The sequence below is a fragment of the Pelobates fuscus genome, chromosome 10 (genome assembly GCF_036172605.1).
Source record: "Pelobates fuscus isolate aPelFus1 chromosome 10, aPelFus1.pri, whole genome shotgun sequence".
Classification (NCBI taxonomy): Eukaryota; Metazoa; Chordata; class Amphibia; order Anura; family Pelobatidae; genus Pelobates; species Pelobates fuscus.
In genome coordinates, this window is record NC_086326.1 from 148,061,049 (window position 1) to 148,088,417 (window position 27,369).

Sequence of the window (27,369 nt, forward strand, 5' to 3'; positions counted from 1 at the left end):
AGGGGGAGTGGCCGCGCTCCGAGAACCCGGAAGTCCACGGTTAGCGAATGCCGGAAGGTCTGACAAATCCGAAGGAAGAATAGACGGATGAAAACCATAATTCATGAAGAAGGGGCTTGAATGAGTAGAATCGCAAACGAGATTGTTGTGTGCAAACTCCGCCCAAGGAATCAAACCGACCCAATCATCCTGGTGTTCAGAAACAAAGCATCGTAAATATTGTTCAATTTTCTGGTTGGTACGTTCAGCAGCTCCGTTAGACTGAGGATGATAGGCAGAAGAAAAGTTTAATTTAATACCAAGTTGAGAGCAGAAGGACCTCCAAAAGCGGGAAACAAATTGGGAGCCTCTGTCCGATACAATTTGAGAGGGTATCCCATGTAGGCGAAAAATCTCCTTAGCGAATATCTCTGCCAATTCGGGAGAAGACGGGAGTTTAGGCAGGGGAATGAAGTGTGCCATCTTAGTAAACCTGTCAACCACGGTGAGGATAACAGTCTGTCTTTTAGAGATAGGTAGATCGACAATAAAGTCCATGGCCAAACAGGACCATGGTTTTTCTGGAACCTCCAAGGGTTGCAGGAATCCACATGGAAGCGTATGGGGTTGTTTGGTTTTAGTACAAACTTCACATGCAGCGATGAACTCCTCAATATCCCTCCGTAAAGCAGGCCACCAGAAGTCCTTAGAGATCAACGCGTAAGTTTTGCGAATACCAGGATGTCCTGCCATCTTGCTATTATGTAAACACTGTAAAAGTTCCAGTTGAAGAGCAGGAGGAACGAAATGACGGCCCGCAGGAGTCTGTTTAGGTGCTAAATGTTGCAACTTAATGATCTCGGCCAGTAATGGAGAATGAATCCTGAGATTCGTATTAGCAATGATATTGCATTTCGGAACTATAGAAGAAAGAACTGGTTCAGGTACAGTAGAAGGTTCATATTGGCGAGATAATGCATCGGCTTTAGAGTTTTTAGAACCAGGTCTGTAAGTCAGTACATAATTGAAGTGAGTCAGGAATAAGGACCAACGAGCTTGTCTAGAGGATAAGCGCTTAGCCTCCCCAATATAGGACAAGTTTTTGTGGTCCGTCAAAATCGTAATAGGGTGTAGGGTCCCCTCCAACAAATGTCTCCACTCCTTTAAGGCTTTAATGACTGCTAACAGTTCCCTTTCCCCGATGTCATATCTGCTCTCAGGCCCAGAAAATTTCTTAGAGAAGAAACCACAAGGGTGTAACGGTTTATCCACCCCTAACCTTTGAGACAGAACAGCCCCAACTGCTGTCTCAGAGGCATCGACCTCGAGCAAGAAAGGCAGAGTCGTATCAGGATGGACTAGAATGGGAGCCGAGGCAAAAAGTTCCTTGAGAGTCTTGAAAGCACCCAGAGCTTCCTTAGACCAGAACTTAGTATCAGCCCCTTGTTTGGTCATATTGGTAATAGGCGCAATGATAGAGGAGTATCCTTTAATGAAGCGCCTATAGTAGTTGGAAAAACCAATAAACCTTTGGATAGCCTTGAGTCCTTTGGGCAAGGGCCAGTCTAAAATAGATTGGAGTTTTACAGGATCCATTTTAAAACCCTCCCCAGAAATCACGTATCCAAGAAAGTCTACCTGAGACTGATCAAAACTGCACTTCTCCAATTTGCAATATAGACCATGTTGCAGCAGCTTGTGTAATACCTTTCTGACCTGTCTATGGTGAGTCTCAATCTCCTTAGAGTGTATTAGTATGTCGTCCAGGTAAACAATAACACAATCATGCTGAAACTCCCTAAGTACCTCATTAATCAAATCTTGAAATACTGCAGGAGCATTGCATAGTCCAAATGGCATAACAGTGTATTCGTAATGGCCATACCGGGTATTGAATACCGTCATCCACTCGTGACCTTGCTGGATTCTCACCAAATTATAAGCCCCTCTGAGATCTAACTTGGTGAAGATTTTGGAGCCCTTAAGACGATCAAATAACTCGGCAATCAGTGGGATAGGATAGGCATTTCTGACAGTTATTTTATTCAAGCCTCGGTAATCGATACAAGGTCTCAGCGTGCCATCCTTCTTCTTAATGAAAAAGAACCCAGCCCCGGCCGGAGAAGAAGACCTCCTGATGAATCCCTTTTCTAAATTCTCCCGAATATACTCCTCTAGAACCGAGTTTTCCTGAACAGACAAAGGATATACATGGCCCCTCGGAGGCATAGTGCCGGGTAGAAGCTTAATCTTACAGTCAAATGACCTGTGTGGAGGCAAAGAATCGGCATTCTTCTTGTCAAACACTGCCCTTAAGTCTAGGTAAAGGTCTGGTATTTGTCTTTCTGTGGACTGAGTAGGATTCTCCGGTATGTTAATATTAGCTAATGGAGAAACCTTGCACAAACACCGATCCTGGCAGCCCTGGCCCCACGAGAGTATCTCTCCTAACTCCCAATCGATAATAGGGTTATGTTTTTTCAACCATGGGTACCCCAGAACTATGGGAACGGAAGGAGACGAAATGAGCAGAAGAGATAAATTCTCCACGTGTAGGATACCCACATTTAAATTAATGGGTATGGTCTCACGAAAGATAACAGGGTCTAGTAGTGGTCTACCATCTATGGCCTCAACGGCCAAAGGTGTCTCCCTTAGCTGGGACGGGAAATTGTTCTTACTAGCAAAGGCTTGGTCGATAAAATTCTCAGCAGCACCGGAATCTATCAATGCCATAGCCCTTACTACTTCCTTCCCCCAAGTTAAGGAAACTGGTAGCAGAAGCCTGTGATCTTTATAATCAGGAGTAGAGGACAAAATAGAAACACCCAAGGCCTGTCCTCTAGAGAGACTTAGGTGCGAGCGTTTCCCGGGCGGTTAGAACAGTTCGAGAGTAAATGACCCTTGGCTCCACAATACATACACAAACCCTCTCTTCTCCTGTGCTGTCTTTCCTCCTCAGAGAGGCGGGTATACCCTATCTGCATAGGTTCAGTAAGCAAAGATATCGTGGAGTCAGGACTTGGAACAGCGGGAGCTAACCTAAAAGAAGGTCTCTGGTTCCTCTCTCGAGTGTTCTGTCTCTCTCTTAGACGTTCATATATACGAGAGATGAACGAAATTAAATCCTCTAAATTCTCAGGGAGTTCTCTGGTAGCAACCTCATCAAGGATTACATCAGATAGGCCATTCAAAAATACATCCATATACGCCTGCTCATTCCACTTGATTTCTGCCGCCAGAGACCTGAACTCTAGTGCATAATCCACCAGTGTTTGGTTCTCCTGTCTCAGGCGCAACAGTAATCTGGCTGCATTAACCTTTCTACCTGGAGGGTCAAATGTTCTTCTAAAAGCAGCTACAAATGCGTTATAGTTATAAACTAATGGATTATCGTTCTCCCATAGTGGGTTGGCCCATCTCAGAGCCTTCTCAATGAGTAGGGTGATAATAAATCCTACTTTTGCCCTATCTGTAGGATAAGAGCGAGGTTGCAATTCAAAGTGGATACTAATTTGGTTTAAAAAACCACGACACTTCTCAGGAGCCCCACCATAGCGTACTGGGGGGGTAATGTGAGAAGAAGCACCCACTGTGGCTACCTCTAGACCTGAACCGACAGGAGAAACAGGGGTATTACGTATCTCCTCTGGTGGGTTATTGGCACAAGCTAATAGAGCCTGTAGCGCAAGCGCCATCTGATCCATTCTGTGATCCATGGCTTCAAACCTAGGATCAGGAGCAGCCAGCTGACTGTTTGTACTTGCAGGATCCATTGGCCCTGTCGTAATGTCAGGATCGGGACAGGGATCCAACACGCAGAGTACAAACAGTAGCCAGATACGTATACCGGACCTTAGAATGGCCGGACTAACGTAAGTAGTACAGTATAGAATGGTCAAAGACAAGCCGAGGTCGAGGGTAACAGAAGACAGGTAAGCGAGAGACAAGCCAAATCAAGGGTAACAGAGATAAGCAGAGTAAGGTAAACAAGCCGGGTCAAAACCAAAAGGGATAATAGAATACACAAGCACTGAGTGACTAGAACAAGCTAGAACCACGACAGGGCAATGAGCTAATGAAAGAAGCTCTGTTAAATACCCTGTTCAGAGCAGTAACCACGCCTCCAAGGCGTCCTGATTGGTCCTGCAGCCATTGACTGACAGGTAGTTCCAGGGGAGTGTCCTGATGACTACTTCCTGCCTAGATGCTGTAAAAGGCAGTCACTCCCTCGCGGCCGGCCTAGCATGACCGGATAGACCGCGGGGAAGGGAGCCATCAGACCGTCTGGATGGAGGAACAGCTAAGTCTCTACCTCTTTCGGAGGTAGAGACCACAGGTACCCTGACAAAGGCTCCCTACTCCATCTATTATTGCCTCTATCTGGGCCCCGTTTATCTACGCCTGCGATCGCTACCGCTAGCATATCAGCCTTTTTACGCATCTTGCGCTCTTCCTCTTTCTTATTTTCTGTATCCCTGTTCATATAGACCTTATTTGCTACCTCCATTAGTTGGGTGATGGACATACCTGCAAACCCTTCTAACTTTTGTAGCTTGCGCTTAATATCTCCGTATGCTTGGCTGACAAAGGCGGAGTTAACCATTCGGGAATTGTCTGCGTCTTCCGGATTAAAGGGGGTGTACAAGCGGTACGCCTCCAATAATCGGTCATAAAAGACACTGGGCGCTTCATCGCTTTTCTGAATCACCTCAACTGTCTTCGACATATTAATGGCTTTCTTTCCTCCGGCTTTCATGCCAGCAATTATAGCATCTCTATAGGCTCTGAGTTGAACCATATCAGCACCATTTACGTTCCAATCGGGATCAGTGTTGGGATAGTGTGTTGCGGCCCATGCTGCTGGATTAGCTTGATTCAAAGCACGGGCTCTATCTTCTAATGCTTTAATGGCTGCTTGATTTATTCTTGTCCTTTCCTCATTGTTAAATAAAGTCATTAGTAACTGCTGGCAATCAGCCCATGTCGGATTATGCGTCTGTACTATTGAGGTGAACAGATCAGTCATGGCTTGTGGTTTCTCAGTATACGAGGAATTATGGGTCTTCCAGTTAAAAGGTCAGTAGTGGTAAATGGGACATATACGAAGACTGGGTCAGCGTGTGCCATTTGACCTGCGGCATCGATATAAGCTGACCCGGGATTTAGGCGAAGAGGCATCTGATAGTGCTTTAATTGTTGGGCACCAGTCAACTGTCGGGTTTGGATGGGGCTACGTAGAGAGGCGTCAGTCATGGGTTCCGGTCGGGGAGAGATAGGGTATGGGGATGTGGGAGGTTGGTTTTGTGAAAAGGTCGTAAATAAAACACTTCGAGCCGAGCTAGATGAAGCTTGACCGGAAGTCTGAAGTGGCGCCAAATCAGGATATTCGTTTCTAATGGGGGTGGGTTCTGGTTCCGGAAGGGGAGATTTAGTACGAGGGGGGGTGGATCCTGTACTGGAGGAGGAAGCGGAAGTGGATGAGGGTAATGAGGGGAGGGGTGCAGGACTTCCTGCGTTTGCGTCACTTCTTCTTAACGGAAAGTAAGGGGGCGGCAAAGGGATCTCGGACTCAGGGGGCGTGTCCAAAATGGGCCTAACACCAGTCCTAGTGGACGAACAAGTCCTAGCTACCATGAGGCGACACTGCTCCTCGTGGCATGTCCGGAGCCATTTTGGCGAGTCATTTACGGCCTGTCTCCAACAGTCAATATAAGGAAACTGGCCGTAAAGTTCAGGCCTACCTGATACAGCCACGTGTAAGCGCTGTACCAGAGTTGGATCCAAACTGCCACGTGGCGGCCATGCCGCAACCAAAGTAGGCCACTCCCTAGTACACAAAGTGACCAAACGTACAGGAGACATCTTAACCCCAAAATCACAAACCTTGAATCCCTTTTTAAAATTCTTAACCATACATCCTAAGGGATCCGGAATCGTTGACTGCGACGCACCCATATTTAACAATGGAACGTCGTCGACAACGATTACTATACACGCGTACTATTCAACAGTCACACCCGTTTCCTCTGGCAACAGCACCACGTGGTACGGTTACCAAGTGAAACGTACACAATAACAATAAACACTCAGGGAATTCCCGTACACACACAGCTGTTACACCAGTCACTATATAATCAATATTATGCCCTTTGGCGTAACTGTACAGTCACCCACGCTATAATTCTCTATATACGAATTACCCGTCTATAACACACCCCAGTAACATCGTCTTTTACAAATAGCGGTTACAGTACGGTTAGCATAGGTCAAAGCACAAGTTAAGGTCACAATACAATTATTAGTGGTTATGGTGTTAAAACATGCAATGGACGACAATGATTAGTACTTATTATACAATGTCAGTAAATATACAGGGTTATGGTACCGTGCACTATAATACAGCAACACACTATCAACACTCTCGCTAGACGGCTGAGCTCGCGCTATCTAACAAGATATACACTTTACTAAACAATTGTTAACACATTTACAATTCCCAACTAAACTATTGGCCAGTACCTTGAATGGACTACCTAAAACTATATACACCCGTTTTGGTTAGCCACACTGCCCAATCACCACATATATAGCGAGCTAGAGAACCGAATTTACACAGGCGCCTCTTAGTCGCACTATCAAAAGTCTAGTGGGTTCCAAATTTACACGCCTTCCCACTTAGCCCAGATAGGATGAGAACTAGCGAACCGAATTTACACAGGCGCCGCTTAGTCTCCCGGTCCCTCCGACCTAGCGAACGTAATATACACCCTAGAACGCTAGTCTAGACAAGACACCGGTGTCCGGCTAGGGCTATTTACACCAGAACCCCGCCTGACTAACCAAATCAAACGGTCTGACTAAAGAGCGTTCGATCGAGCGGTGCGCCTTCGCTCCTTCCCTCCGACAGAGGGGGCAGATACAGATTCAAAAACCCCTTTGGGCCTACCGCACAATCGGTATACCCCTAGCGGGTCCTGCCGTCTAAAACAGCAGTTGTCTTACCTCCTCGTTCCTGAACCTGAGTTCACACTCATCGACGGGGACACCCCAGCACTTCTCACGTAGAGGCCGATGATCTCCTGGACAACAGACCAGTGGCGCCGAGACGAAGGGAGGTCCACGCAGAAGTTCAGGGGTGCAGCCGTAGAGAACGTGGGCAAAGATAGACCGTCTCACGCCTCTGCCTCTCAGCTACCGTTGAACGATGAGTTTCCCGGCCAATGCACCAAATGATACCGGAGAAACTGACGGAAGCCAAGCACAGAGAGATGGACACAGGTTTCTTCAGGAAGGAAGAGATTCTTTATTGGATCACCGATCGGGACTCAGAGGGACTAGCGTCACCAAAATACAGCAAAGTCTGAGCCCCGGACAATAGTGCAGGCTCCTTATATAGGCATATAACTCCTCCCATATTAAGCTCCACCCGCACATTCTCTTAACCAATCAACACAAATAAGAATTAACTTCCTGTTTGACCGCATGGCTTGTCCAGCACAATGGAGGAGGGGGAATACTATATCCTGTATTCTTGCACATGCTCCGTACACTACTGATCGTATCTTGCCTCGTGCAACCAACTGATCGATACGTCAGCATATGCACGTACACATGCCACGTGGTAATCTCGGCCTACTAAATTTATTTTTACCGAGATTCCACCACAATATAACTCCTCCCATATTAAGCTCCACCCGCACATTCCCTTGACCAATCAACACAAATAAGAATTAACTTCCTGTTTGACCGCATGGCTTGTCCAGCACAATGGAGGAGGGGGAATACTATATCCTGTATTCTTGCACATGCTCCGTACACTACTGATCGTATCTTGCCTCGTGCAACCAACTGATCGATACGTCAGCATATGCACGTACACATGCCACGTGGTAATCTCGGCCTACTAAATTTATTTTTACCGAGATTCCACCACATTCCCCCCTTTGATGCCTCTTGATATTTTACAATTACTTGAGGCATCACATAACCTTAGTTTTGCTTACACCGCAAGTTACCTTGAACCAGACCAGACTTATCTTATGATGTGAATCTTTTAACACTCATCTTCCTGCATTGGTTCTCCCTGATCTAAAGCCTTATACTTATAAATCGCCATTATCTGTGCAGCAGCCTTCCTCTCTGCTATACTTCCTATCAGGCTTTGCACAGACCTAACTACTAAGGGTATAAGACACGGCAGGAGTAGACACAACAATAAAATCAGTAGGACTCCACCTACCACTGCCTTAAGCCCTCCAAACCACTCATACCAGCTACCAAACCAACTACTTGGATTGTACCCTTTCCATACCTGAGTAGGCACATGCGCTAGTTTAACCATATGGCTAGTAAGCTCAGCTATTGCTTGCCCTTCGTCATCTATTTGAAGACAGCAATTGCTTAGGTTAAACTTCCCACATACACCTCCCTCTACTGCCAAAAGGTAATCCAAGGCTAATCTATTTTGGTAGACTGCTGTCCTCATCCTGGTGTTATGCTTCGCTAGAAGATTGAGCGCTTGTGATGTCTCATTTGTGATAATCTCAACCACCGCCTGTAATCTTATAATACGGTTGAGCATATAAATAGGGGTTCTATAACCAAAGGTACCATCCTCAGCCCACGTGGCTGGCCCATAATAATCTATGATACGCTGGGGAGGCCATTCATTATCTTCCCAGGTGCCTATCTCTATGGGTCCCCTTTTCTTCCTATGATTCACATCATACACTTTAACACCTAAAGTCTCACCTGTTTCAATCGGTAACAAGAAGAAGGATGGTTTGAGCATACCCAACACACATGCCCCTTCCCAGTCCTGTGGCAGCTCCGAATAGGCCTTCTTACCACAGATCCAGTACAAATTTGCTGGGGCTCTCCAGGTTGATGTGATGGATAGATCAAACCACACATCCTTTAAATTGGCATATCTAGCAAACGGGTTAGATGGTTCTGAGACATTTGAAGCCGACCACCAAGTTGTATTCTTTGTATCATCATCATAAGCTTTTTGCCCTAGACAAGTTAATTCTCCTACAGAAGTATTATACATTATTCCTTTCCTTGCTATGCAAACATAACCTATGATGGAGGTCTTTAATCTCCACTCAGATTTACCTCTAACACTCATATGATAATCGGCTTGTGTAGATATTAATTGGTCAACTGCCTCAGAACCGGACATTACCTCCTTTGCTTCCCAAGGCCATTGGTCTCCCATGTTAGTACCTCCACACACATAGCAGTTGGTAACATTAAGACTACCGGCAATACTTTCAGCTAGATCAATGAACAGGTTTTTAGCATTATGGGGGATCTTATTATCTATGCTCATCTCTTCATAAAAGGAATGGTATACTTGATGAGTCTGGGAGGATACCGTATCAGTCTCTATTCCTATAAACAGTAATGTCCCAGGATCTAAACCCGTCCCGTATATCTGAAACCCAAATAAATTGCCATACTTATCTAAGAACTTGTCGGGGTTATTAATAAGTATATGGACTGGGTTACATTCCATAGACTTACAATATGGGCTAGTCGGCAACTTAGTCACTATCATGTCTTTGTCTACTGTCTGTCCCCAAGTCGCCCACCCCACACAAGACCAATATGGACAAAAGTTATAGTCTTTATTTGGGCATTTAGGACTCACATATTTATTTTTGCTACTGGGACAAATGTATTTATCGTTAGACCCATACGTCCTCTCCCATCTAAGATCCCCACATACATTCCACGGCTTTCTACCACTCGATATCGCTTTGCACGCATCAAATAGCAGAACACCCGAAGAATGTACGGATTCTAATACCGTCTTATAAATTAGGGTCCCCTGAGGATCTCCATTCCTGAGAGTCAACCAAATTGTACGAGGTTGATACTCCGGACTGAAGCACCTAGGTTCTCCTACTCCTAAATGGCACACACTATAGTCTATATTTAGGTATCTACATCTCGATACATCTCCTTTACACTCGTATTGTGAATGCCAAATTAGGGTTTGGGAAATATGGTTACCTGTTCTCGTAGTCTTAATGCATACCTCACAGCTAGGAGTGTCAGTACCTCTACCTTCCTGAATATAAAAACACATGTAAATAAACACAATCAAAAGCACATCTTTCGCCGTCATCCTCAGTCTTCGTCCGTGCGATGGAACCTCAGCTTCCAGGATGTGAGGGCTGCAGGGAATGGAGTTCTGCTCGTCTTCACAGGTGTCCCTTCGAGACTTTCCTGGCTTATACACTATGTGATGGTAAGCGGACAGGCTTTATTATGGCCTTCTCACTCACACCTGTAACAATAAAATTTGTAATCCACAATAATTCCTCGTTACTCCGACTGAGTAGTGCGTTTCAACCGGATCTTGCAGGGATTCTCTGGATCTGCTGTAACTTGCCAAGAATCGACTGCTGCTGGTTTAACCCTGGAGTGATGTATCCACGGAGTCACTTCTGCTACTTTTATCGCTGTAGGGGTAGACAAAAGAACAACATAAGGACCTCTCCACTTGGGCCCTAACGGTACATTATTCCACTCTTTAATCCACACTTGATCTCCTGGATGATAACTATGAACAGGGGGATAAATATTCACAGGTAATCTATCTTGTACCCATTTCTGTACCTCCTCCATAGTCTTACCCAACTCTACAACCTGCTGCCGGGTAATTCCTTCTCCCAACTGACTCAAGTCCCCCCTTAAGTTACCAAGTACGGGAGGTGGTCGCCCATACATAATTTCAAAAGGAGAGAGGCCCATCCTTCTGGTAGGGGTACTGCGGATTCGCAATAGAGCTATAGGTAAGAGAACGTTCCACTTAAGTTGGGTTTCCTGACACATTTTAGCCAACTGGTTCTTTATAGTTCTATTCATTCTCTCTACCTTACCAGAACTCTGGGGTCTATATGCAGTATGAAGCCTCCACTTTATACCAAGCATATGAGTCAGTTGTTGTAGGCACTGGTGAACAAAAGCTGGACCATTGTCCGATCCTATAGAACAGGGTAGTCCATATCGGGGTATTATTTCTCGTAGCAGGAATCTCACAACTTCTCCTGCTTTCTCTGTACGAGTAGGACATGCTTCTACCCAGCCTGAATAGGTGCACACAATTACCAGCAGGTAACGATGTCCACCCGATTTAGGCATCACTGTAAAGTCTATTTGTAGATCGGACATGGGGAGTCCCCCCATAAACTGGACTCCTGGTGGCTTTACTGGTCCTTGTCTTGCATTATTCTTAGCACACGTTACACATCTGCGTACAATGGCCTGAGTCAAGTTGGACAATCTTGGTATGTAGAAATGTTTTCTAAGAGATTCTTCAGTACTGTCTCTCCCAGAATGTGTCCCGTTGTGATAATTTTGGACAATTTCTACCGCTAGCGATGCTGGTATAACTATTCTTCCATCTTCTAGCTGATACCACTTATTCTCCAGATACTTTCCCGGTTCAGTCTTTAACCACTCCTCTTCTTGAGCTGTATAAACTGGAGTCCATTGGGACAGTGGAGTTGGTATAAGAGCAGCTATATGCCCCACATACTCCTGTCTTCCTGATTCAGCAGCACGCTTAGCTGCACTATCTGCCATCCGATTTCCCTTGGTTACATCACCATCTCCTCTCAGATGCGCTCGACAATGTATGATACCGACTTCTTTCGGCTCCCACACTGCTTCCAATAGTTGTAGGATTTCGGCTGCGTATTTGATTTCTTTGCCTTCTGAATTCAGTAGTCCTCTTTCTTTATACAAAGCTCCGTGGGCATGAGTGGTTAAAAACGCATACTTAGAGTCCGTATAGATATTTACTCTTAAACCTTCAGCCAATTGTAACGCTCGTGTTAGTGCTATTAATTCTGCCTTTTGTGCTGATGTTCCTTTCGCCAGTGGCCGAGCTTCTATCACCTTGTCTATTGTTGTCACTGCATATCCTGCATAGCGGATCCCTTCTTTCACATAACTACTGCCGTCGGTATAATATTGAACATCGGGGTTCTGGATGGGAAAATCACGAAGATCTGGTCTACTTGAGAATACTTCATCCATTACCTCCAAACAATCATGTTGACTTTCAGTAGGTTGTGGCAAAAGGGTAGCTGGATTTAAGGTGTTTACAGTCTCTAAATGCACTCTTGGATTTTCACACAACATTGCTTGATACTTGGTCATACGGCTGTTACTAAACCAATGATTTCCTTTGTAATCCAACAACGTCTGTACTGCATGTGGGACTCGTACATAAAGTTCTTGACCCAGAGTGAGTTTATCGGCTTCAGCTACTAGCAGGGCGGCTGCAGCTACGGCTCTTAGACAAGGTGGAAGTCCGCTGGCCACTGCATCCAGTTGCTTAGACATGTAGGCAACAGGTCTTTGCCATGATCCCAAGTACTGTGTCAATACTCCCACAGCCATTCTTCTTTGCTCGTGTACATATAAGTAGAATGGTCGTGTGTGATCAGGTAGACCTAATGCTGGGGCACTCATCAAAGCCTTCTTTACATCTTCAAATGCCGTTTGCTGTTCTTGGGTCCATAAGAAGGGGTCGTGCTCTGTACCTTTGATGGCTGCGTACAGAGGTTTTGCCAGTATCGCATAGCTGGGAATCCATATCCTACAGAAGCCTGCTGCCCCCAAGAATTCTCGCACTTGTCTTCTATTCTTGGGTATTGGTATTTGGCAGACAGCTTCTTTTCTCTCTGGCCCCATAATCCTTTGACCTTCAGAGATATGGAATCCCAGATACTTGACAGTTGGCAAACACAACTGAGCCTTCTTTCTAGACACCTTGTATCCTGCCTTCCAGAGAATATGTAGTAGATCGTGCGTTGCTTGCTGACAGATTTCTTTTGTAACTGCTGCTATCAACAAGTCATCTACATACTGTAACAATACACACTCTCCTGGGATAGACTCGAAATCCAGTAGATCTTGACTTAGGGCTGAACCAAATAGGGTAGGTGAATTTTTAAACCCTTGGGGCAGTCTTGTCCAAGTCATTTGGCGTTTTGAGCCTGTTACAGCGTTCTCCCATTGGAAAGCGAAAATACATTGACTTTCTGCGGCAATTCGGAGGCAAAAGAAGGCATCTTTGAGATCTAAGACTGTGAAGTAAGTAGCCCCGCCCGGAATTAAAGCAAGCAGGTTATATGGATTGGGTACAACTGGATGTATACTAACAACCGCATCATTGACTGCTCTTAAGTCCTGCACAGGTCGATACTCATCTGTACCGGGCTTTTGAACAGGCAGCAATGGGGTGTTCCAGGGGGAAGTACAGAATTTTAGGATACCATACCGTATGAACTTATCCAGATAGGATTGGATGTTCTTCTTAGCCTTCTGTGGGATGTGGTATTGTCTTAGGCTCACTGGATAAACCCCAAGTTTCAGTTCAATTTTTATAGGTGGAATATTGCGGGCCAGTCCTGGTGGGTTGTTCTCTGCCCAAACTCCTGGTATGTTAAACAATGTCTCATCACTCCTAGGGTTTTGGCTAGTCAACACTGTATAAAGTCGCCACTCTTCTTCCTTTGGTACGGATAAAGTCATAATACCTGAAGGTCCATTAAACTTTAAAGATGTTGTTCCATTTGGTAGGAACGTAATCTGCGCTTGTAATTTTGATAGCATATCACGTCCCAGCAATTGGACTGGACATTCAGGCATATAAAGGAATTGGTGTTTTACTACGTGGCCTCCCAATGTACAGAGTCGACTTTTAAGAACCGGTTTTTCAGCACTTCTTCCAGTTGCTCCTATCACAGTAATAGTCCTTCCAGATGGAGGAGCAACCAGATTAGTCACCACTGAATGTTCAGCACCAGTGTCGATCATGAACGCACTCCTTTTTCCCCCTATTGATACATCGACCATAGGCTCCGCTCGACCAAGGGGGATGGAGCCCGGTCGGTATCAATAGTCCTCCATGACCGTGTCAGCCAATCCTACGAAGTCCCTACCTTCTCTATCGCGGGACCTTTGCGCTGCTGGAATATATCTGTCTTCCCTAACACTTCCTCTGTTCCCATTACTCCCTCTATAACCATTACTCCCTCCGGGACCTCCTCTACCTCTCGCTCTGCCTCTAAAGTTTCCGTAGCCTGCCCTGGGTTGGTCTCTCTCGTACTGCTCTCTTTGCGGACATTCATTCCTCCAATGCCCTTCTTCCTTGCAATACGCACACTGATCCCTACTCAAAGGCTCCCTACTCCATCTATTATTGCCTCTATCTGGGCCCCGTTTATCTACGCCTGCGATCGCTACCGCTAGCATATCAGCCTTTTTACGCATCTTGCGCTCTTCCTCTTTCTTACTTTCTGTATCCCTGTTCATATAAACCTTATTAGCTACCTCCATTAGTTGGGTGATGGACATACCTGCAAACCCTTCTAACTTTTGTAGCTTGCGCTTAATATCTCCGTATGCTTGGCTGACAAAGGCGGAGTTAACCATTCGGGAATTGTCTGCGTCTTCCGGATTAAAGGGGGTGTACAAGCGGTACGCCTCCAATAATCGGTCATAAAAGACACTGGGCGCTTCATCGCTTTTCTGAATCACCTCAACTGTCTTCGACATGTTAATGGCTTTCTTTCCTCCGGCTTTCATGCCAGCAATTATAGCGTCTCTATAGGCTCTGAGTTGAACCATATCAGCACCATTTACGTTCCAATCGGGATCAGTGTTAGGATAATGTGTTGCGGCCCATGCTGCTGGATTAGCTTGGTTCAAAGCACGGGCTCTATCTTCTAATGCTTTAATGGCTGCTTGATTTATTCTTGTCCTTTCCTCATTGTTAAATAAAGTCATTAGTAACTGCTGGCAATCAGCCCATGTCGGATTATGCGTCTGTACTATTGAGGTGAACAGATCAGTCATGGCTTGTGGTTTCTCAGTATACGAGGAATTATGGGTCTTCCAGTTTAAAAGGTCGGTAGTGGTAAATGGGACATATATGAAGACTGGGTCAGCGTGTGCCATTTGACCTGCGGCATCGATATAGGCTGACCCGGGATTTAGGCGAAGAGGCATCTGATAGTGCTTTAATTGTTGGGCACCAGTCAACTGTCGGGTTTGGATGGGGCTACGTAGAGAGGCGTCAGTCATGGGTTCCGGTCGGGGAGAGATAGGGTATGGGGATGTGGGAGGTTGGTTTTGGGAAAAGGTGGTAAATAGAACACTTCGGGCCGAGCTAGATGAAGCTTGACCGGAAGTCTGAAGTGGCGCCAAATCAGGATATTCGTTTTTAATGGGGGTGGGTTCTGGTTCCGGAAGGGGAGATTTAGTACGAGGGGGGGTGGATCCTGTACTGGAGGAGGAAGCGGAAGTGGATGAGGGTAATGAGGGGAGGGGTGCAGGACTTCCTGCGTTTGCGTCACTTCTTCTTAACGGAAAGTAAGGGGGCGGCAAAGGGATCTCGGACTCAGGGGGCGTGTCCAAAATGGGCCTAACACCAGTCCTAGTGGACGAACAAGTCCTAGCTACCATGAGGCGACACTGCTCCTCGTGGCATGTCCGGAGCCATTTTGGCGAGTCATTTACGGCCTGTCTCCAACAGTCAATATAAGGAAACTGGCCGTAAAGTTCAGGCCTACCTGATACAGCCACGTGTAAGCGCTGTACCAGAGTTGGATCCAAACTGCCACGTGGCGGCCATGCTGCAACCAAAGTAGGCCACTCCCTAGTGCACAAAGTGACCAAACGTACAGGAGACATCTTTACCCCAAAATCACAAACTTTGAATCCCTTTTTAAAATTCTTAACCATACATCCTAAGGGATCCGGAATCGTTGACTGCGACGTACCCATATTTAACAATGGAACGTCGTCGACAACGATTACTATACACGCGTACTATTCAACAGTCACACCCGTTTCCTCTGGCAACAGCACCACGTGGTACGGTTACCAAGTGAAACGTACACAATAACACAATAAACACTCAGGGAATTCCCGTACACACACAGCTGTTACACCAGTCACTATATAATCAATATTATGCCCTTTGGCGTAACTATACAGTCACCCACGCTATAATTCTCTATATATGAATTACCCGTCTATAACACACCCCAGTAACATCGTCTTTTACAAATAGCGGTTACAGTACGGTTAGCATAGGTCAAAGCACAAGTTAAGGTCACAATACAATTATTAGTGGTTATGGTGTTAAAACATGCAATTGACGACAATGATTAGTACTTATATACAGTGTCAGTAAATATACAGGGTTATGGTACCGTGCACTATAATACAGCAACACACTATTAACACTCTCGCTAGACGGCTGAGCTCGCGCTATCTAACAAGATATACACTTTACTAAACAATCGTTAACACATTTACAATTCCCAACTAAACTATTGGCCAGTACCTTGAATGGACTACCTAAAACTATATACACCCGTTTTGGTTAGCCACACTGCCCAATCACCACATATATAGCGAGCTAGAGAACCGAATTTACACAGGCGCCTCTTAGTCGCACTATACAACGAGCTAGAGAACCGAATTTACACAGGCGCCTCTTAGTCGTACTATCAAAAGTCTAGTGGGTTCCAAATTTACACGCCTTCCCACTTAGCCCAGATAGGATGAGAACTAGCGAACCGAATTTACACAGGCGCCGCTTAGTCTCCCGGTCCCTCCGACCCAGCGAACGTAATATACACCCTAGAACGCTAGTCTAGACAAGACACCGGTGTCCGGCTAGGGCTATTTACACCAGGACCCCGCCTGACTAACCAAATCAAACGGTCTGACTAAAGAGCGTTCGATCGAGCGGTGCGCCTTCGCTCCTTCCCTCCGACAGAGGGGGCAGATACAGATTCAAAAACCCCTTTGGGCCTACCGCACAATCGGTATACCCCTAGCGGGTCCTGCCGTCTAAAACAGCAGTTGTCTTACCTCCTCGTTCCTGAACCTGAGTTCACACTCATCGACGGGGACACCCCAGCACTTCTCACGTAGAGGCCGATGATCTCCTGGACAACAGACCAGTGGCGCCGAGACGAAGGGAGGTCCACGCAGAAGTTCAGGGGTGCAGCCGTAGAGAACGTGGGCAAAGATAGACCGTCTCACGCCTCTGCCTCTCAGCTACCGTTGAACGATGAGCTTCCCGGCCAATGCACCAAATGATACCGGAGAAACTGACGGAAGCCAAGCACAGAGAGATGGACACAGGTTTCTTCAGGAAGGAAGAGATTCTTTATTGGATCACCGATCGGGACTCAGAGGGACTAATGTCACCAAAATACAGCAAGTTCTGAGCCCCGGACAATAGTGCAGGCTCCTTATATAGGCATATAACTCCTCCCATATTAAGCTCCACCCGCACATTCCCTTGACCAATCAACACAAATAAGAATTAACTTCCTGTTTGACCGCATGGCTTGTCCAGCACAATGGAGGAGGGGGAATACTATATCCTGTATTCTTGCACATGCTCCGTACACTACTGATCGTATCTTGCCTCGTGCAACCAACTGATCGATACGTCAGCATATGCACGTACACATGCCACGTGGTAATCTCGGCCTACTAAATTTATTTTTACCGAGATTCCACCACACCATATTGTCGGCCACTAGAGACATGGTTAACCCTGCGATTAAACATTGTCTTTCCTGCTGAACAGATGTGTTTTCAGCTGAAGGGTTAAATTGGGGGCACATAGTACCCAGACCATTTCATTGAGATGAAGAAAATGGGTGTCTATAGCTGTCGGGTTCATTGTTTAATAGAGGGAGCCCAATATACAGAGTAGTGCTCAAAGCAATGGACCAAGTTCGCAGTACAAAGGGGATCAGAAGATAAGAGTAGTCGGGGAAGCCAGAGGTCAGGACAGGCGGCAAAGGACAAAGATCAGGATACAGCAGGAGAGTCACTGAAGGTCTTTATACCATCAGGAGCACAGTACAACTGAGCGAACAGTGAAGGGTGTGTGCAAGTTAAATAGGGAAAGTGGGTGGTCTCGTTAATTGAGGTTCCACCCTGGTTTCCACCTCCTGTACCTTTAAAAGGTTCAGTGTCGGCGCGTGCGCGCCCTTTGATTCTCCTGAAGTTCTACCTTCTGTGTGGTCGCACGTGGAAGCAGCGGCACTTTCACAAACAGACTTCTGTCCTTGCTGTGTTTTGGAGCCGGCGTCCGTACGGAGTTCTGTCTGCAGTATAGGCGAGTGGCGTTCCCGCGAACAGAGGTGGAGTTCGTACACATGGAGTTCTGCCTTCCGTGTCTGGTAAGTGGCGTTCGCACGAACAGAGGTGCAGTTCGCATAAACGTGAGCAGTCGGCTGAGGGGTCGTACTCCGACATGGCATCCTCGTGGAGTGAGAAAGAGGTGAGGTAAGGGAATGTGGGTGCGAGGTCCTGATAGTAGTATTCCTTTAACTTTCCTTTCTTTCCTTCAATATCCCCTCCCTCCCCTTACCAGCTGAGAGCGCTCTTGCGCATGTATTTTACAGGGAGAGTGCTCTGTTCTCCAAGCAGCCCAGCTGTCAGTATAACGATCGCTAGCACACCTGCTCCTAGTTTGTTTCTGACCATCTGATTCTCCCACTTCTGAGAAAAGACCATCTAGCAAAAGAACTAGAATTGATCCTCGATCATCAGAATCAGAAGTAGACTCAGATGCTCTAGAATTTTCGCAAGAAGAAGAAGAACACTCACAGCATCCTAGATCCTTGGATGCCAGGTCCATTGACAAGCTTATTACGCTCTTGAGAAACACCTGAAGACTGCAAGAAGAAAGACCTGACTCGCAGGAAGCTGATAGATACGTTGAGGACTTGAAGTCAACCAGACCTACCTTTCCAGTGCATTCTGTGATCAAAGATGTTATATTCTAGGAATGGAACAAACCTGAGAAAAAAATCCACACTGAAGTTTAAGAAATCCAGGGTGTATCTGTATCTTCAGGCGAAAGTAAGACATGGGTTTCTATCCCAAAAATATATGCTGCAGTCACAAGAATGGCTAAAAGAACAACTTTGCCAATTGATTCTATGGCATACCTGAGAGAACCGATGGAAAAGAGGTTAGATGCAGACCTGATAAAAGCATACTTGTCCCTGGGCTCAGCTCTACATCCTACAGTAGCCTTGACTACATTATCCAGAGCTCTCAAGGTCTGGCTGGAAACCTTGAAGAGGATATTGAGAGGGGAGAAATCCTGGTGGAAAGCCTGAAAGAATTTAAGATGGCTAATGAGTTTTGTTCAGTGGCGTCTTTGGATATAAGAAAGAATGGCCCCTAGAGCTAGCCCTGGGGGTCAAGATATAGGAAGTCCCTGGGGAACCGTGTGAATTTAAATAAAACTTAACCTTTAATGATACAAGTAAAAACAATGAAAATTGTAAAGCTTGTGAAAGACAAACGAAAAGATAAGAAGAAAGAATAAAGACAGGCTGGAGAGGCCCGTTAAGCCAATCCTAAAGTAAAGGGGTGCCCAAAATGGCCCTTTAATAGCGTACCCTGTATTCAAAGGGTATCCCCTATCAAAACGTCTGTAGCTCCTAGTAAAAGGCCGTGGCAAATTGGACTGGAGTCCTGAAAGCCAGTGACTATGCCCTGATACAGCAAATAAAAATCTGACGAAACATTCAGGTGCCTACGGTGTAAATCTCATTACCATTTTATGTAGTAACCCTGGTCGGCCTATAATGTGAAAATAGAGAGAGCCACTCAGAGGAGAGCTAACTAGTGAGGAGTTTATGCCCAACTTTCAATGGGAGAGATTGGGATTGTGTGTATAGTTGCAGATATTATTGTAAATACTTATTTTTGTCTTCTTCATTTTGGCTTGTTTTCATAGAGGAGGATATCAGTACTCCACCACATAGAAAGTCTAAACTAGGCATGTGCATGGGGAAAATTTTCGGTTCGGCATTCCGAAATTCTGGATTTTCGCTATTCGGGACTTCGGCAATTCGGCACTTCAAGACTTCGGAAATTCGGGACTTCGGCACCTCGGGACTTCTCTTGCAGCCGCTTGGTAGATAACTCCCTAATTCCCACGGTATTAGGGAGTTATCTACCAAAAGGCTAAAAGACCTAAATTGGTCTTTCAGCCAAATTTACAAATACCAAGTAAAAATTACTTAGTATTAGTAAATTTTGCCACCCCTGAGCGGCGGGTGGGGGCCCTAACGTAAAATGATGGGGGGGGGGACCTATTGTCCTCCCCCTGTCCCCCACCCCTGAGCGGCGGGGGACACACCTAATGTCCTCCCCCCTGGCCCCCACCCCTGAGCGGTGGGTGGGGGCCCTAAATTGTAATAAGGGGGGGACCTAGTGTCCTCCCCCCTGGCCCCCACCCCTCAGCGGCGGATGGGGGCCCTAAATATTAATAAGGGGGAGGAACCTAATGTCCTCCCCCCTGACCCCCACCCCTGAGCGGCGGGTGGGGGCCCTAAATTGTAATAAGGGGGGGACCTAGTGCCCTCCCCCCTGGCCCCCACCCTAAATACTAATAAGGGGGGGTACCTAAGGTCCTCCGCCCTGGCCCCCACCGCTGAGAGGCGGGTGGGAGCCCTAAAATAAATGTCCCCCCCAGGTGACTAGGGGTCCCCAAGCCCCTAGTCACCCCCTCCCCCAATAAAAATTATCCCCCTACCTACCCCCCTCACCTTAAAAACTAATGAGGGGGGGGGGGGGGCCTTTAACTAAGTACCTGTAAAAAAAAAAAAGTCTGTCTCTGGGAGGTAATTAAATTACTTCTACCTTGTGTCCAGGAGAGAGGGCTCTGTAAAACCGGTCTGAGCCGGAAAAACAATTTGGCAGGGGTTTTAAAAGATACTTTACTAACTTTTGAACCCCTGGTCTGATTCATGCCATTTTTTAATATGTTGTTCCCCTGAATGGATTGATTATAAAAATGTAAGTTTTATTCATGTACTATGTAAAATCATAAAGTTATAAAAATGTATAAGAATGTGTAAGTTTTAGCTTGGAGATAATTGAGTAGATATATTAGGAAACTCAATTATCTCCCAAGCAGAGGGGAGGGAAACTGTGGGCTGTACTATTATGTTATTGGTTGTTTTATACCTCCCCCTGGGTGTGTTCTGTTTGTACCTGACTGTAATAAAAACCAGGCTGAGTGTGCCAGGATCTCAGACCACTGCTTGACCCTCAACACGGAGCCTTGTCTCGTTCTTGGGGGGATTCACTGTATGCTGTTGGAGACTGATTGCTAGGAGTGTAAGCTGATGTATGCTTTTCCTGTTCGTCTGCTAGCAGCTATTCGTGAGGTTCCAGTTTGGAGTGCTATTCTGTATCCAGTTCGGGAGTTTGGTGTTCTGCAGTAGCTGTGTCTGTGTCTCAGAAAGGGGATTATCACCTAAACGGATTTTAACCCCTTGTCTGCTGAAACGGTCCGTTACAATTTGTATTATTAAAGGTTAAGTTTTATTAAAATTCACACGGTTCCCCAGGGACTTCCTATATCTTGACCCCCAGGGCTAGCTCTAGGGGCCATTCTTTCTTTTTTTACCACATACGAGTGAGGGTTACCCCCTGCAGGTTGTCCCTGACACACAGTCGCTTGTTCCCCTAGGGGACTAGCTTATTCTACTGTCTTTGGATATATCAAAAGCCTCTCTCTGCAGTCTCCCATTCCAAGGTGATGTATTATTTGGCAAAGTGTTGGATGAGGCCATTCAAAAGGCAGCTGAGGGCAAAAAAAGCATTTCTGCCTAAGGAGAAAAGAAAACCAGCCTCTTCTTCCTGGAGAAATAAGAGATACAGGGATCGGTCTTCTCGGGACAGTAGATCTTATAAACCTGGAAGAGAATACACCAGAAATCCTAGCAGGAGAAATTACCAACAGACATGCTCTACCAAAAACTCAAGAGGGAAAGGACCTAGAACTTTAAGGTTCAGATAGAGAAGATTGGTGGAAGACTTCAGTGGTTTTACCCTATCTGGACCCAAAACATCACAGACACATTTGTGCTTTCCAGTATAAGGGAAGGCTACAGGAAAGAAGGAGAATCTTCCAAGAGAAGACGTTTTCATATGATCAAGAGTAACAAAAAGCCAAAAAGAACATGCCACGAAAGAATGTATTCACAAACGTCTACACCAAGGGGTAATAGAGGAAGTCCCAAAAGAAGGCCAATACAGAGGTATATATTCTACAGTGTTCCTAGCACCAAAGCCTCGGGGGAAATGGAGACTGATCCTAGACCTAAAAAATGTAAATGTAAATTTCATGTTGAAGAAAAGAACAAGATGCAATCTATTTCCACTATCATAAAGAACATTAGGAAAAGAGAATGGATGTTGTCTATCGACATAACGTTTGTTTTTTTTTATTCTTTATTTTTGTTGTGGAACATTTCCACGAGTAGTGGTGATAGTATACAGTTTCCAGTGTACATAGAATAAAAGCAAAAATATAAAGGTATAATACAAACATAAGAAATAAGCATCGCTATACTTTAGTGGCATATAATAGTTACGATTAAGCGGGTGGGTCCCTTGCGGTTAAGCCATTAGGTTACTGTGTGGGTCCCTTTATGTTTCCCTGTGAGGTGCCCTCTTTTCTTTCTCCTCAGTCGTGGGTGTCATCTCTATCCCACTATTCCTTAGGTGTCTCACCTGTTCTATAGTGTGGTACATGTGCCTCCCAACGTTAGCCCTTCTTCCTTTCCTCCTCTCCTTCAGTCTCGTTTCGTTCCTTTGGTATTCGGGTCACCCGGTTGTCTCTCAATGTGCCCCCTGCTGTTAATTAGCGGGGCATGTCCGTTGGCCGTCTCCTTGCAGTCATATTACTAGGTTGGGAGGTCCCTCGGATTCTGCGGTGGTTGTGGTGCCTGATCGTGTGTCTGGGCCCTGCTTGTCACCCACTGGTGTCCTGTCTATCCCCCCGTTCCCTCTTCTGTGTTTCTCACGAAGGCCGTCTCCCCCCGTCCCTGTTGTACCCCGGCTGTGGTCCCCCCTCTATCTTAGGTATTGAGTGCCCGTATCTCGGACCTGGGTGGGTACGGTGGCAGGTAAGGTGGGGGACGTAGAGCCCTACAGTCAGGAGCAGCCCGCCCGTGACACATATTGAGTGAGGCCATAAACAATCAAGACAATTTGGTATGAAACGCTTGCAGCTCCTGTGGGGCTGAGAATATCTGATTAAGTAGAACTCCCCAGCAGCACAAGTAGAGTGTGGACTAAATCAGTTAGCATAGCTCTCTGGCTACTCGTTTAAGGTTAGGCATTCACAGTTTGGTACAACATAACATCGCTGCATGTAGAGTTAAGACACTTTTTTGGTACCGCATGTTAGCTGCTGTTGGGTTAAGTAAAGACAGGTTAGGGACCACCCTCGGACAGCTCATACAGGGTGAATAGTATTCATGTTAGTTTAACATTCGCACAGCTAAAGTTAAAAAATAAACATTTTAGAGTAGTATGTTATCTCTCTGGCTTCTCGCTTAGGGTTAGGCATTCACAATTTGGTACAACATAACATCGCTTCATGGTGAGTTAAGACATTTTTGGTACCGCATGCTAGCTGCTTTTAAGTTGATTATAGACAGGTTTGGGACTGGCTGCTCATACAGAGTGAATGGTATTCATGGTAGTTTAACATTCGCACAACTAAAGTTAAAAGATAAACATTTTAAAGTTGTATGTTATCTTCTTTGGGGCCACCCTCGGACAGCTGGTGCATAGTTAGCTCTCTCGTGACCTATATGTCACCTAGGTGACCTCTAGGTGACCTATATCGTCTCATGTAAAGTTTAAGAATCAAAATTAAACAACAGGGCATAACATAAGTATAAGCTGTTCGACATAACGTTTTTAAGATTCTAGTTCAAGGGCCTTCCTTTCGGTCTGAGTCTAGCCCGGAGAACGTCCACCCAGACACTCGTTACTCTGATTGCATTCTTGAGAAATTCAGGCATTCAAATGTTACACTATCTTGTTCGATATACTGATAGTGGGTGTTTTTCGTCCTACAGTTATTCTTCAAACTCATGGAAACTTTTAAAGCGTTTAAAACTTATGTGGAAGCAGAGGAAGAAATTGATGCCTTTTTAGAGGATTTTGAGAGGCTGTGCCATCTGCATAAGATAAATGTTGAGGATTGGGTTCCTATTTTAGCAGGTCGGCTAACGGGAAGAGCAGCAGAAGCGTACCGCACGGTACCAGATGAAGAACTAAGGGATTATCACCGGGTTAAGGAAGTCATACTAGCCAGATATGCCACGACACCAGAAGCTTACCGAAGGCAGTTCAGGGACCTTAAAAAGACTGGTAAAGATTCACATGCAGAGTCGACCACAAAGAGCGGCACTGGGTTGGATACAGGCGAATAAAGCACAATCCATGGAGGATTTATTGCAGATTATATTGTTTGAGCAATTCTTTATATATAGGATATACAGGAGTGGGTGAGGGATCGCAATCCCACAAATCTCACTGAAGCAGCCCGAAGGGCAGGTGATTACCTAGATGCTCGGAGGCAACCGAAACCGGCCCCGGGTAAAGCCATAACACGCCCAAATATAGCCACTAGACATGTGCAATTCGTTTCGGTCCGAATAAAAATTTGGCCGAATTTCAGGTAATTCGGACATTTGGGTGCTTCTGAATGTCCGAATAGTTGAATTGCCGAAGTGACGAATTGCTGAAGTCCGAAGTGCCGAAATTACCGAAGTGTAGTAGTGCCGAATTGCTGAAGTGCTGAAGTTCCGAAGCACAGTATTGCCTAAGTACAAATATACTTACCCAGTGAAAGAAGAAGAATGTTACACTGTATACAATTTTCAAATAAAAAGTATACAAACATAGCCAGGATTCAGCTGTAAGCATTTGCAACACTTACAACAATCAAGTAACATACATTCATATAAAATGTAAGTTACTTGGCCAGTCATGTAATGACAGGAATGAATAAGTACATAACTCCCTAATTCCCACGGTATTAGGGAGCTATCTACTAAAAGGCTGAAAGACCTAAATTGGTCTTTCAGCCAAATTTACTAATACTAAGTAAAGATTACTTAGTATTAGTAAATTATGTCTATTAAACAGTGAGCAGTCTGTTGCCGAAGTTGCCGAAGTGGCGAAGTTCCGAAGTAGTCAAGTGCCGAAGAGTCGAAGTGCCGAATTGCCGAAGTCCCGAATTTCGGAATGCCGATCCGAGCCGAATATTTTCCCCATGCACATGGCTAATAGCCACCACCTATCTGTCAAATGCAACAGCTCCACCACGACAGCTTCCGCCACCTGCAGTCGCCCAATCACGGTTCAGACAGCCTAACAACATTCAGTGTCATCAATGCCAGCGCTGAGGACACTATAAAAGAGAATGTCCACAACTTCGGGATTGCACCACATGGATCCGGCCCGGTCCACCACCACCACCACCACCCAGAGCAGCAGCCCATGGTTACCAGGCAGAGACCGCAATGACATACGATGCTGGCGTCCCCACTACCACAGTGGAACAGTGGGAAGTGCTACATGAGGCAGATCCCCTACAGGCCCAGGCAGACAACCCCCAACACCATTGGCAGACAGTCTACTTAGAAGGAAAGGCAGTACAAGGGGTTCGCGACCCTGGAGCCACCATTACTTTGGTAAAGAGCCACCTAATCCCCACGGAAGCAAGAAGCAGCAGGACTGTAGCCGTAAGGGTAGTCGGGGGAGCAGTATACCGGCTACCCACAGCCCGAGTACATTTGAATTGGGGGGCAGGTAATGGAAATTTGGAGGTGGGGTTGATGCCACAAATACCTGTGGAAGTTTTGTTGGGGAATGACTTGGGGAAACTAACGTCAGCTTATGAACCTCAGACACCAGCTGTTGGAGAGGCCCACCCCGTGGTCACACGCCAACAGGCCCGCACCCAGGACTACAACTCACACCCGGAGGTTCAGGTAAGAGACCCTTCCCCATGGGAGGGCAAGCTTTTATACAGGGAGACAGAGAAAAAGGTAGACGGGGCAGACCCGGTCATTACTCGTCAGTTAGTGGTACCACAGCGGTACCGATCCGAATTACTCCGGATACCGCATGATATACCGCTATCCGGACACCTGGGGGTCAGTCGCACCCGGTATCGACTGACCCACAGTTTTTTCTGGCCAGGGATAAGTCAGGAGGCCCGGAGGTACTGCGGTACCTGCAACACCTGCCAGAGGGTGGGAAAAAGGGGAGACCACAGGAAAGCCAAATTACACCCCCTACCCATAGTGGAGGAACCATTTAGCCGAATAGCGGTGGACATAGAAGTTCCCTTGAAGAAATACATATCAATGGTAGTAGACTATCCTACTAGGTATCCCAAGGCGGTAACACTAACTAACATTCATGCAGAAACTGTGACCGAGGCCCTCATGCAGATTTTCTCCCGGGTAGGGTTACCCTGGGAGATTCTCTCAGATCAGGGCACTCAGTTCACTGCAGAAATCACACAGCAGCTTTGGAAGTTCTGTGACATTAGGCCAATAATCAGTGCCCCATATCAACCCCAAACCAATGGGCTCTGCGAACGGTTTAATGGAACATTAAAACAGATGCTCCGAACGTTCGCGGAAACCCATTGGGACTGGGAAAAATTCCTACCTTACCTCCTCTTTGCATATCGGGGGGTGCCGCAGGAATCCACGGGGTTCTCCCCGTTTGAATTGTTATATGGGAGGCAGGTCTCATTAAGGAGCACTGGGAGGGAGAACACAGCTCCACAGGTACCCCCATCATACCTTATGTACTGGAGTTTCGGAACCGACTAGAGGAACTAACCTGAGCAGTACGGGAGAAACTCCAAGCGGCCCAGACACGCCAACGCACATGATATGATCGGAGCGCCAGGGACCGTAGCTTTCAGGTGGAACAGAATGTTTTAATTTTAAAACCTGTTCGGCATGACAAGCTACAGGCCGCCTGTCAGGGCCCTTATAAGGTGTTGGAGCAGCGCTGCGACACCACCTATATAATTGGCCCATGTGCTGGCTCAGGGGGGCGACGCATGCTCCATGTGAACATGCTGAAGCCCTACCGGGAGCGCTCAGATGAGGTGACAGCCATCTGTGCACCTCCCTCTGAAGAATTTGACAACCTTCCCCTTCCAGACCTGCTAGAAGACGTAAAGTTGGGTAGTGACATAGCCGAGGTTAAGCTGGGGGAGCGGCTGAGTCCACAGGAGCGTAGGGAGGTACAACAGTTGTTGAGGGAAAAACAAGACACCTTCTCTAATGTGCCAGGTTACACTCCCCTGGCGACTCACCGCGTAGAAACCCCAGGTCAGTTACCTATGCGCCAAACCCCATACCGCATCCCAGAGGCGGTGCGGGAGCGCATGCGCCAGGAGATCAATGAGATGCTCCAACTGTGGGTCATTGAGCCTTCTGACAGCCCCTGGGCTTCTCCAGTAGTCCT

General features: G+C 46.3%; 1 protein-coding gene across 1 annotated transcript in view; it reads right to left on the bottom strand.

Annotated features, from left to right (window-relative positions):
• Positions 1-27,369, bottom strand: part of LOC134575201 (oocyte zinc finger protein XlCOF22-like) — a 106,844-nt gene that overhangs the window by 50,266 nt on the left and 29,209 nt on the right. The gene's annotated exons all lie outside the window — the stretch shown is intronic.